This window comes from Malaclemys terrapin, chromosome 4, assembly GCF_027887155.1.
Source record: "Malaclemys terrapin pileata isolate rMalTer1 chromosome 4, rMalTer1.hap1, whole genome shotgun sequence".
In the NCBI taxonomy this organism is placed as follows: Eukaryota; Metazoa; Chordata; order Testudines; family Emydidae; genus Malaclemys; species Malaclemys terrapin.
The window spans coordinates 99,478,246-99,490,450 of NC_071508.1; the positions used below are offsets into that span (position 1 = coordinate 99,478,246).

Below are 12,205 nucleotides of genomic sequence, written 5' to 3' on the forward strand. Positions count from 1 at the left end.
TGACTTTTGCATCACAAAAGCACAGTATAACCACTATGGTTAAGAGAGCCTATCACCTTTATTTTGTCTGCAAAATTGGAGATCAGGACAAGAGGTGGGCCCCACACATATGCTGCAACACTTGTGCAACAAATCTTTGTCAGTGGTTGAACAGGAAAAGGAAATCTATACCTTTTGCAGTGCCAATGATTTGGAGAGAGCCAACAGATCATACCAACAATTGTTACTTCTGCATGGTGCCTCCAGTTGGGAAAGGTGTGTCAAAGAAGAAAAAGTGGAGTGGGCATTATCCAAACATTCCATCAGCTATAAGCCCAGTACCCCACGGAGAAGGACTGCCGGTTCCTGATGCACCAGAATCATTCTCACTTGAGTCAGACGAGGAAGAGGAAGAGGATGAAACTTCTGGTCCTGAACCATCAATGTCACAAGACCCACGTTTTCTCCCATCCTCCTCCTTTGAACCATACCGCATAACACAAGGTGAACTGAATGACCTTGTCAGGGATTTGGAACTACCCAAGAGTAAGGCAGAGCTGTTGGACTCCAGACTACAGCAGTGGAATCTCCTGGCAGGTGATGTTAGGGTTTCCATGTTCCGTGACCGTGAAAAGGATCTTATCCCATTCTTCTTCATGGAAGATGATCTTGTAGCCTGCAACAACATCGATGGTGTGATGGCAGCCCTCAACATCGTTCACGATCCAGATGAGTGGAGACTGTTCATTGATTCATCAAAGACGAGTATTAAAGCTGTTTTACTGCATAATAGCAATGTTTTGCCATCAATTCCAGTTCGTCATGCAGTCCAGCTGAAGGAAACCTATGACAACATGAAACAACTTTTGAGGTGCATAAACTATGACCAACATCAGTGGCAGCTTTGTGGCGATTTGAAGGTTGTTGCTCTCTTGCTTGGTCTGCAGACTGGATACACGAAGTACTGCTGTTTTCTCTGCGAATGGGATAGTCATGCAAGAGATTCCCACTACATCAAGAAAGATTGGCCACTCCGACAGTCATTGGAGCCTGGGAAGAAAAGTGTTCAGCATCCACCACTTGTTGAATCAAGGAAGATTTTGTTACCATCCTTACACATCTAGCTGGGTCTGATGAAGAACTTTGTCAAGGCCATTGACAAAACACAAGCAGCTTTCAAGTACCTCTGTGGAAAATTTCCAAGGTTAAGTGAAGCTAAGATAAAGGAAGGTGTCTTTGTTGGTTTTCAGATTCGTGAACTTCTTCGAGATGATGCATTTGACCATGCACTGCGTGGCAAGGAAAAGACGGCACGGAAAGCCTTCCACTTAGTGACAATAAATTTTCTCGGAAACAACAAGGCAGACAACTACAGGTTGTTGGTGGAAAACCTCCTCAAGGCATACAAAAGCCTTGGTTGCAACATGTCACTAAAGATCCATTTTTTGCACTCTCATCTAGATTTTTTTCCACCGAACTGCGGAGCAGTGAGCGACGAGCACGGCGAGCGATTTCACCAGGACATTGCAACAATGGAGAAACGCTATCAGGGGAAATGGAGCCCATCAATGCTTGCAGACTATTGCTAGACAGTGACAAGAGATGCTCCATTTAATGAATACAAGAGACAAGCCAAGAAGCGCCGAGTAGACACTGAATAGGACTAAACTATGTACATACTAGTTTTTTGCCTTTTGTTTCATAATAAATTTTATTTATATAATCCTTTTGCTGATTTTTAAAGTGTTACATAAACAGGACAGGTTTTTATGGTTGCTTTACATGATAATATTTCATATGAAAAGACCTAGGTTTACAATTTATGGTTTAAACTCTACTATCTACACAATATACATAGACATAAAATGTAAAAACTTAAATATCTTAGAAACAGGAGACAATCGGTTGTTTTAGTTGTCATATTTGAATTCAGCACATCAAAATACATAATAAATAGCACATTTTATCTCTGAAGCAGACGACTTCTCAAAAATTTGAGACCAGTGTAGCCTGTCAGGCTGAGAATCACAGCCAAAGTACAAATGTTAACTTTTCTTTGTCTACAAAAATATGAATTAAATAATTGAATAAAATAGGTAATATTCAAATTTTAAGACTAAAGTCATAACTTGTGCTGATCCTAGACAAATGATTGTAAAATGAATGTTTTGTTCCCTCGCTCTCAATAGTTCCTGCACCAGTTGAGCAGGACTATTCACCTGCACCCAGTAGCACAATTCATAGCACTATCTGCTATCCCATAAGGTGGGTATATCCCAGAACTGGAAGAAAGAACAGTGAGGTTTTCTTCCTGTAGCAGGCAGTAGAAAGAAGAAAGGTGGGTGGTTGTTTTTCAGCCTGTGATAGGAGGTGGTAGGTATGTCTTCTGTGTTTTTTGCTTGTAAGGTGGCATGATGTCCTGTAAGCCAGCCAATCCACCTCTGTAAATTACATACCGAACCAAAGTCATGAGATGAAGCTCACTTAATTGTTTGTGAAGTTCTTTGAAATCCCTCAGCAGAAAGGTGCTGTAGCAATGCAAACAATTTCTAATACTCTTATGACTCTGTAAAAGGCTAGCAAATCTTTCTAGCGAGTCAATTTGAGGATATATTTGTAAATGCTAGAAAATGTGTCTGGGAAATGTTTCCATGCCTTATGAACTAAAGAAGTACAATACTGCATGTTAGATTTGATTTAGCTACATCTAAATAAACCATTTCTGTCCAGCTTCTTAGAGCGTGATATTTTCTGCTAATCTCCATTTGATCATGCTTCTCATTTTCAATACTACTTTGAAAATGCTGAAAAAAGAGCTTTGCATTTATTTGTACACTGAGCATTAAAAACATCACCTAATCCATAAAACTTCTTCATCTTGGATTCAGACTATCAATGGCATATGCTGGGGAATGGGAAAACAGGAAAACCCAATCTACATCCATGGAGTGTTGTGTCTTTTTGCCCATTTGGCCTTCCATCTGGAGAATCTGCCACTTTTGAATGTTATGTCCTTTCCCTCAGCACATTTAGGTTCTCTCTCCACATCCTAAAAGCGTAACTAACTCTGGCTTTAGGCATGCTTTCAAAACCTTTCTTACAAATGAAGTGGAAGTTCTTTTCAATGTACACTGATTTATCTGAAGAGTTTAGTGAGCACATTAAGCATCTCTTCTGTCGTGCTATCTGGAGTGGCTCATGACCATGAGTGCAGACCTTATGGCAGACTGTCAAAAACAGGGCAGACACCCTTGACTGGTGGTGTATTTTATAATTAGCTTTCATCAAGCCAGTAACAAATGTGAACTCCTGGATCTCTATAACAGGAGTCATAGACAGTCCGCTTAGATTCTCCAGTCTATCTTGCCACCCAGATAACCTGGATTTCGTGATAAATGGTCACTTATAACAAAAATCATAGCACATTCAGGTTTCTTCCTGTCTCAAGAGACCAATCACTTATACCCAGATTAGTTGGTATCCTAGATCTTATACCAAAGACAACATATGTAGCCAGTCCAGTAATAAATTATCTAAAGGTTTATTAGCTAGGAAAAAGAAATGAGAGTTATTTACTGGTTAAAGCAAGCAAACATATACACACATGAGTTACACTCTAAATCCGAAAAGTGACAGAATTGTAGTGATCTGTCAATACAAAGTGTCTTTCAGGTGGACCCAGGAGGCAGCCCCTGGGGATCTCTGTCTTCAGTTCAGAGTCTCTGGCCCTTCAGAGTTCAATAGCCAAAAAGATGGAAAATTTTCCTATGGCTTTTTTTTATTTCCTTCATTCAGCTTCCAAGCCCACAGGATGGGCATGTAGCATTTCCCAGGTGTAATAAGGCCATTAACCAAGCGTTTGTATTGTGATAATCTTTGATGGCCCATGTGATTTTGATAGTCTTTCTGGATGGGCCGAGGTGAGGGGGAGGGATGATTTCCAGACCTGAGTTAATAAATTTAGAGCAAACATTTTCAAAGTTAAGGCAAAACTTACCTATTTTCTTACAGCATGGAATACAGACATTAGACGTTAGATTAATGCATGCAGCAATTTACAAGCATTTCATAGAATCTGAACACTAAATACATTCTTATAAGACTAATGACTGTTTTGAGCAAAACTAACATACAGGTGACCTGTCTGGTCTCAAGTTGCGAGGTTGTCATTTCTTAGCTAGTCCCTGCAGCCTGGGTAAGAGCTGGCATCTGGCCTGCCAGTGCACAATATCCTCTCTACTTTATTCCATCCCAAAATTGCTCTATTTCTCCAATAAAAGGAATAGTTCTTTTTCTGTCCTTTTATATTTATCAAGATCCTTTTATTGAACAAAATCCTGATATTTCAGAATAATTTCTCTTGTGTCCCTACACAGTGCATGAATAACTGAAAGAAGCTGCATGTGGTCCCCCTCTATATGTTTGTTTTAATAAGAAATATGATCAAGTTAGAAAGCACGGAACAAAGAGATTATCATAATCTTTCCTTACGTTTTACGAGTTCTCTGCCATGTTCTATTCTGATTGCTATTGAGTGGGAGAATTCATTTTTAAATTTTGGTTGCAACAAGCTACCACACCTGCTTCTGTGATGGACAATTGAAGTTTCTTAATAAGACAAATACTAAGAGTCTGGTGGTTACTGGTGTTTCATATAATGGTACTGATGTGTGCGTGGAGCCTTAAACACATAGATAAGGTACCTGCTTACAAACTAAAGGCCTCTACCTAGAAACATGTATGCATGTGCTTGACTTTGGAACACTTTTGTGTTTGCTCAGCCATTAGAAAACCGTATCAAGGGTTTCTGTGGATTCTCCGTCACTGGAAATTTTAAAATCAAGTTTGGATGTTTTTGCTAAAAGATATGTGGTAGTTCAAACAAGAATTTAATTCAAGGAAATCCTATAGTCTGTATTATACAGGAGGTCAAACTAGATGTTCATGTTGGTCTCTTCTGGCTGTATAATCACTGAATCTATTAATATAACTTTACTCATGTCGTATGTCAGTATGACTCACATGAGTAGAGTGAAGCAAATGCATAAGTGTTTGCAGGCTCAGAGCCAAAATTAGATTGATATCATTCCATAGTGGATGGGGAAAGGGGAGAGAAACAGTAATTAATAGAAATGTTTACGTGAAAGAGCATGAGTGTTGTTTTGTGGTAACAAAGATCCTATACTATTTTTTATTTTTAAATGGACAAACACAGAAGGGAAGATGATTTGTACAACGTCAGTCCCTTTATGGCAGTCTCTTCATCCTCTGTTTCAAGTTTCAACCTCCTAGGCAGATTAGTTTCTCTGTAGGCAGTAATGGCAGGCCAGTGTTTGTACTAGCTCTGAAAACAGCAACTAAACAGGATCTGGCAGCTCTGCCTATGCTGGCATTGAGCCCATAGCCCAAGCTAGTGCCAGGTCCCGCACCTAATGCTTCTGCTGAAGCCTGCACCTGTGCTGGTTTTGATACTGATTGATTACCTGCATTGTTGGAGTAATCCAGGATTCTGCCTTGAAAAACCTTTGCCATTTATCCTAAGCCTTGCAAACAACAGGACTGCATAACTGTTTGTGCAGTCCTTTGTGTATTTACAGTGACATCAGTCAGTTCCTACAGCTTGACAGTAATTTCCAAAAGGAATGTTGATGAACAGGTGTTTGTGTAAATGTATGTAATTATATTCAGTATATCCATATCTGTAAATGGATGTTGATAGGACTAAAATATATACACATGCGTGCGTGCGCACACACACATACATATAACTTTATCAATATTAATATATTTTTATTTACAAGAGAAAGAAGACAATGGTGGGAGTTACAAAGGTTTTATTTGGCTTAAGTTTGGGATGCTTGTATTATTCATAAATATCAGAGTCACAAGAGAATTCTGCAGGTGATCCTGAGCAAATGCTCATATAATCTTCATACCCCACACCATGCCATCATGAATTATGTGTATGATGCTTATTTTACAGGGTGTTTAGAGATTTACTTAAAAGTGTATGCTATAGAGCAGTGGTAGGAAACCTGCAGCCCGCAGGCCGCATGCAGCCCTTCAGGATAATCTGATTGCGGGCCGCGAGACATTTTGCTGACATTGAACGTCCACAGGCATGGCCGAATGTAGCTCCCATTGGCCGCGGTTCGCTGTTCGCCAATGAAATGCTAAGGGAGATTAGAGAGGCTATCAAAATAAAGAACTCAATAATAGCGGGAGATTTCAATTTTCCCCATATTGACTGGGTACATGTCACCTCAGGACAAAATGCAGAGACAAAATTTCTTGATACTTTAAATGACTGCTTCTTGGAGCAGCTGGTACAGGAACCCACAAAGGGAGAGGCAATTCTCGATTTAGTCCTGAGTGGAGCGCAGGATCTGATCCAAGAGGTAACTATAATACTATAATAGGACAGCTTGGAAATAGTGACCATAATACAATAACAATTAACATTCCTGTGGTAGGAAGAAGACTTCAACAGCCCAACACTGTGGCATTTAATTTAAAAAAGGGAAACTATGCAAAAATGAGGAGGTTAGTTAAACAGAAATTAAAAGGTACAGTGACTAGAGTGAAATCCCTGCAAGCTGCATGGACACTTTTCAAAGACACCATAATAGAGGCCCAACTGAAATGTATACCTCAAATTAAAAAAACACAGTAAAAGAACTAAAAAAGAGCCACCGTGGCTTAACAACCATGTAAGAGAAGCAGTGAGAGATAAAAAGACATCTTTTAAAAAGTGGAAGTCAGATCCTAGTGAGGTAAATAGAAAGGAGCATAAACACTGCCAAATTAAGTGTAAGAATGTAATAAGAAAAGCCAAAAAGAGGTTTGAAGAACAGCTAGCCAAAAACTAAAAAGGTAATAACAAAATGTTTAAGTACATCAGAAGCAGGAAGCCTGCTAAACAACCAGTGGGGCCCCTGGATGATTGAGATACAAAAGGAGCACTTAAAGACGATAAAGTCATTGTGGAGAAACTAAATGAATTCTTTGCTTCAGTCTTCATGGCTGAGGGTGTTAGGGAGATTCCCAAACCTGAACTGTCCTTTGTAGATGACAAATCTGAGGAATTGTTAAAGATTGAAGTGTCACTAGAGGAGGTTTTGGAATTAATTGATAAATTTAACAGTAACAAGTCACCGGGATCAGACGGCATTCACCCAAGAGTTCTGAAAGAACTCAAATATGAAATTGCAGAACTATTAACTATGGTTTGTAACCTGTCCTTTAAATCAGCTTCTGTACCCAATGACTGGAAGATAGCTAATGTAACGCCAATATTTAAAAAGGACTCTAGAGGTGATCCTGGCAATTACAGACTGGTAAGTCTAATGTCAGTACCGGGCAAATTAGTTAAAACAATAGTAAAGAATAAAATTGTCAGACACATAGAAGAACATAAATTGTTGGGCAAAAGTCAACATGGTTTCTGTAAAGGGAAATCACGTTTTACTAACCTATTAGAGTTCTTTGAAAGGGTCAACAAACATGTGGACAAGGGGGATCCAGTGGACATAGTGTACTTAGATTTCCAGAAAGCCTTTGACAAGGTCTCTCACCAAAGTCTCTTACGTAAATTAAGTTGTCATGGGATAAGAGGGAAGATCCTTTCATGGACTGAGAACCAGTTAAAAGACAAGGAACAAAGTGTAGGAATAAATGATAAATTCTCAGAATGGAGAGGGGTAACTAATGGTGTTCCCGAAGGGTCAGTCCTAGGACTAATCCTGTTCAACTTATTCATAAATGATCTGGAGAAAGAGGTAAACAGTGAGGTTGCAAAGTTTACACATGATGCTAAACTGCTCAAGATAGTTAAGACCAAAGCAGACTGTGAAGAACTTCAAAAAGATCTCACAAAACTAAGTGATTTGGCAACAAAACGGCAAATGAAATTTAATGTGGATAAATGTAAAGAAATGCACATTGGAAAAAATAACCCCAACTATACATACAATATGATGGAGGCTAATTTAGCTACAACTAATCAGGAAAGAGATCTTGGAGTCATCGTGGATAGTTCTCTGAAGACTTCCATGCAGTGTGCAGCGGCAGTCAAAAAAGCAAACAGGCTATTAGGAATCATTAAAAAAGGGGTAGAGAATAATAATATAATATATTGTTGCCCTTATATAAATCCATGTTACGCCCACATCTTAAATACTGCGAGCAGATGTGGTCTCCTCATCTCAAAAAAGATATATTGGCATTAGAAAAGGTTCAGAGAAGGACAACTAAAATGATTAGGGGTTTGGAATGGGTCCCATATGAGGAGAGATTAAAGAGGCTAGGACTTTTCAGCTTGGAAAAGAGGAGACTAAGCAGGGATATGATAGAGGTATATAAAATCATGAGTGGTGTGGAGAAAGTAAATAAGGAAAAATTATGTACTTATTCCCATAATATAAGAACTAGGTGCCACCAAATGAAATTAATGGGCATCACGTTTAAAACAAATAAAAGGAAGTAGTTCTTCACACAGCTCAAGGTCAACCTGTGGAACTCCTTGCCTGAGGAGGTTGTGAAGGCTAGGACTATAACAGGATTTAAAAGAGAACTAGATAAATTCATAGAGGTTAAGTCCCTTAATGGCTATTAGCCAGGATGGGTAAGGAATGGTGTCCCTAGCCTCTGTTTGTCAGAGGATGGAGATGTATGGCAGGAGAGAGATCACTTGATCATTACCTGTTAGGTTCACTCCCTCTGGGACACCTGGCATTGGCCACTGTCGGTAGACAGGATACTGGGCTTGATGGACCTTTGGTCTGCCCCATATGGCCATTCTTATGTTCCCAGCCAATTGGAGCTGCGGGAAGCAGCGGGCTGCAGGTGGCCCACCACTGCTATAGAGAGGTATTAAAAATACAATTGGTACTGTTTCTATATCCCTTCACTTGTAAAATGCCTTGTAAAATTCAACCATACAGGATTTGGAACAGAGAAAGATTATAACAAACGTCTCATAATCACGTAAAAGAGCTTTCTACCTATAAGGTAGTGACTGTAAAGAAGCTAGTTTATCATCTACAAAGGCTAGAAACAAAGGGATTATATCAGTGGAAAGGGGGAATTCGTTCCTTTCTAATTATATATTCATAGTCATGATGGATCATGAAACCTCTGATTGGTAGAGGATCATGTTCTTTTTGAGCAGTAATTCAACATTTTGGAGGAGAAGGAAGAGAAAGTATTGTGACAAGCTGTTTTGGGGGCAAAACAAGACCAACACCATGATATTGGCACTGGTATTGTGATGGTTGTATAGGGGGTAGAAGGAAGGGGCACAACCAGGCCATCCAGGTACTGTTCAGCACTGGCTAATTTCATGGCAACACTGTTTTAACCTGAATTCACTGTGGTTCCAATGCTAAATGCCTGTTTCATGATACATACCGTCTTAAAATAAACCAGAGAAAGCAACTGTAAATTAATGAAAAACTAATTCCATGCTAGCAGGAAAAGTAATACCTTTTTCTGCTTGGTTGCATTGCACAGCTTATAGACATATATGAAAGGAGGCAGCTCTTGGAACATCACTGTTTCCCATGTGGTTGCTCGTGGAGGGGCAGTCTAGTTTGAGTGTTACTTACATGCTGTCTGAGAATCCTACCCCTTTATTTTCTAGACATACTTGAGGGGTTGTGGGTCTCATGTAGCCCTGTAGACAACAGCAAAACAGAACTACCCACAGAAATAGTATAATTTGTTCAATTAACGGGAAATTATATGGATGCTGTTGGATGCTAGTATGTTGTAATGTATGTAATGTTTGGAGTGCATATGTTGTTTGTGCTTAGTTGCAGCCTTCATCTTTCCACTATTACGTTACATTCGGTTGACTTGTTTTAATGTACAGTTGGCTCACATAAAATAGACTATTGCCCCGTCTTTTACACCTTCCAAAGAGGAATGAATAAAATGAGGTCCAATCAAAGTGCGTCAGCTCCTCTTAGAGCATAGTTTTAGTGTTTGCAGTTCTTGCTAAATTCCCCTTGAGCCTTTTTAGAGGCAGCCAGAGCTAAGGTTCCTCTCCGAGATAATGACCTTTTTGTAATTTAACCTTTTCTGAGAATTTCCAAACATACTGCTTTCACTTAGCTGGATCCTTTTACTCCCCAGTGAAGCCAGACATTTATGTAAATGTTGAGTTCTCAATGCAGACTTTTGACCCAAGCCATTGTGTGTGTGTTGGGGGGGAGGGAGTTTGCTAGGGATCAGCCCCATAACTTAAAGAGAGCACTTTAATACTGGAATGAACTATATCATACGTGTTTGGAGGGGCTTTTTTAGGAGAGAGGAAAAATACAAAAAGGAGATTATGTGGCTAATTATGATGGCCTAAATATTCAAAAGTGACTACTGATTTTTGGTGTGTCTGTTTTTGGATGCCTAGCTTGAGATACCTTGAAGGGGCCAGATGTTCAAAGGTGAGACGCACAGAGGAGCCAATTTAAGATTAGACCAGTAACCTTAATTCTGGCATTTGCAAGTTTTGAGTGCTTCACTGTACAACATAAATTTGATTATATGTAGTTTGATGTATGTATTTCAACATATAATGTGTAATTTGTCTGCATGCTTACAGGATATTTTCACCAGGTTCTAATTCATGCTAGAAGACTGCAGAATTGTTCATATTGTTTTTTGTATTCCTTTTTTATCTTGCTTTACTCTGTTTTTTCCCTCATTTTGTAGATTTAGTGTGTAATAAAAATGCAATAATGTACATAGTTGCATAAGTTGCATACTGTAGGAAAAAATCATTTAAAATTATGGGCCATTGAGCAGCAAATGAATTAATAGCATATGGAGGTAATGCTTATAGTAATATTCAGTCAAAGACTATGGGCAAAATTCTACCCTAGCTCAGCATTGATGTGTTTAGATGTAGAGAAGCAGTATTAGCAAAGCCAAGTCTCTAGGAGTCACCATGCCATACAGAATGGGGTGTCTCATGAGGACTTGGTAAAAACACAGCGTACAATGGTTCTTTTGTTGCTCAAAAAATGAGAACCATGCACACTCTTTCTTCCCATCCAATATCTGCTGTTGAACACAGAGTGCATGAGGGTGCATTGGGGCCTAGCCATGACCCTAAGCCAACTAGTTATGCTTCCTTGGGTCTACGGAGTACTTGCAGATACATTAGTTAGGATGTCCTTCAAAATGTTCAAGAGAGTGCTAGTTATGTCAAGGTACAGGAGTAGGCACTTTGCATTTTTTCCTTCCTACTGCACTGAGCAACACAAGAAAAGAATTTACCCTTAGGGAATGTCTACACTGCAACTAAAAACCCATGGCTGGCCCGTGCCCATCGACTTGGGTTCACGTGGCTCGGGCAAAGGGGCTGTTTAATTGTGGTGCAGACGTTTGGGCTCAGGCCTTTAGTCTGAGCCCTGTGATCCTAAGTCTGCTGGCACAGGCCAGCCATGTGTTTTTAATCGGCGTGTAGACAAATCCTTAGTTTATACATTCTGGAAGGTGCTGTTTTCCATGGTCTAATCCAACTGCTGTGGATTTTAATAGGTTTTGATGATGCTTGTGGACTCACTAGATCAGTCCAATGAGTATTTTTAGGATACATTCATTTTTTGAAGTCAAACAGTCAATCACTGGAACATTTTTAACTTTCCTGTTATACTTTCCTAGTCCTCTGTGTCAAATATTTTATGTCAGAGATAACTATTGAATTCTATCTTTCTATTTTCCCTCCTGCCTTTGAATTGTACCACTGTCCTTTCCCTATCAGTAGTATCTCAGGAGGATGTTGAACAGCAGCTACTAAAGTCAGACATTTTTAAATCAGCAGATCCAGATAGCTTGCATTCAAGAATTAAAAGAGATGGCTGAGAAGCTTGCTGGACCATTAATGTTGATTTGCAATAAGTCTATGGAGCTCAGGGAAAGTCCCAGAAAACTGGAAGAAAGTTAATGTTGTGCGAATACGTTACAAGGGTAAACGGGATGACCTGGGTAATTATAGGCCTGTCACCTTGACAGCGATCGTGGGCAAGATGGTGGAGCTGTCGACATGGGACTCGATTAATAAAGAATTAAAGGATGGTCTCTTCAATCTAGCAGAGAAGGGTATTACACAATCCAGTGGCTGGAAATTGAAGCTAGTCAAATTCAGACTGGAAATAAGGTGTACGTTTTAAACGATGAGAGTGATTAGCCATTAGAACAATTTAACAAGGTTTGCGGTGGATTC

At 39.5% G+C, this 12,205-nt stretch overlaps 1 protein-coding gene across 3 annotated transcripts in view; it reads left to right on the plus strand.

Moving 5' to 3' along the window:
- DPH6 (diphthamine biosynthesis 6) overlaps nucleotides 1–12,205 on the plus strand; it is a 353,170-nt gene that overhangs the window by 154,897 nt on the left and 186,068 nt on the right. The window lies entirely within an intron of this gene.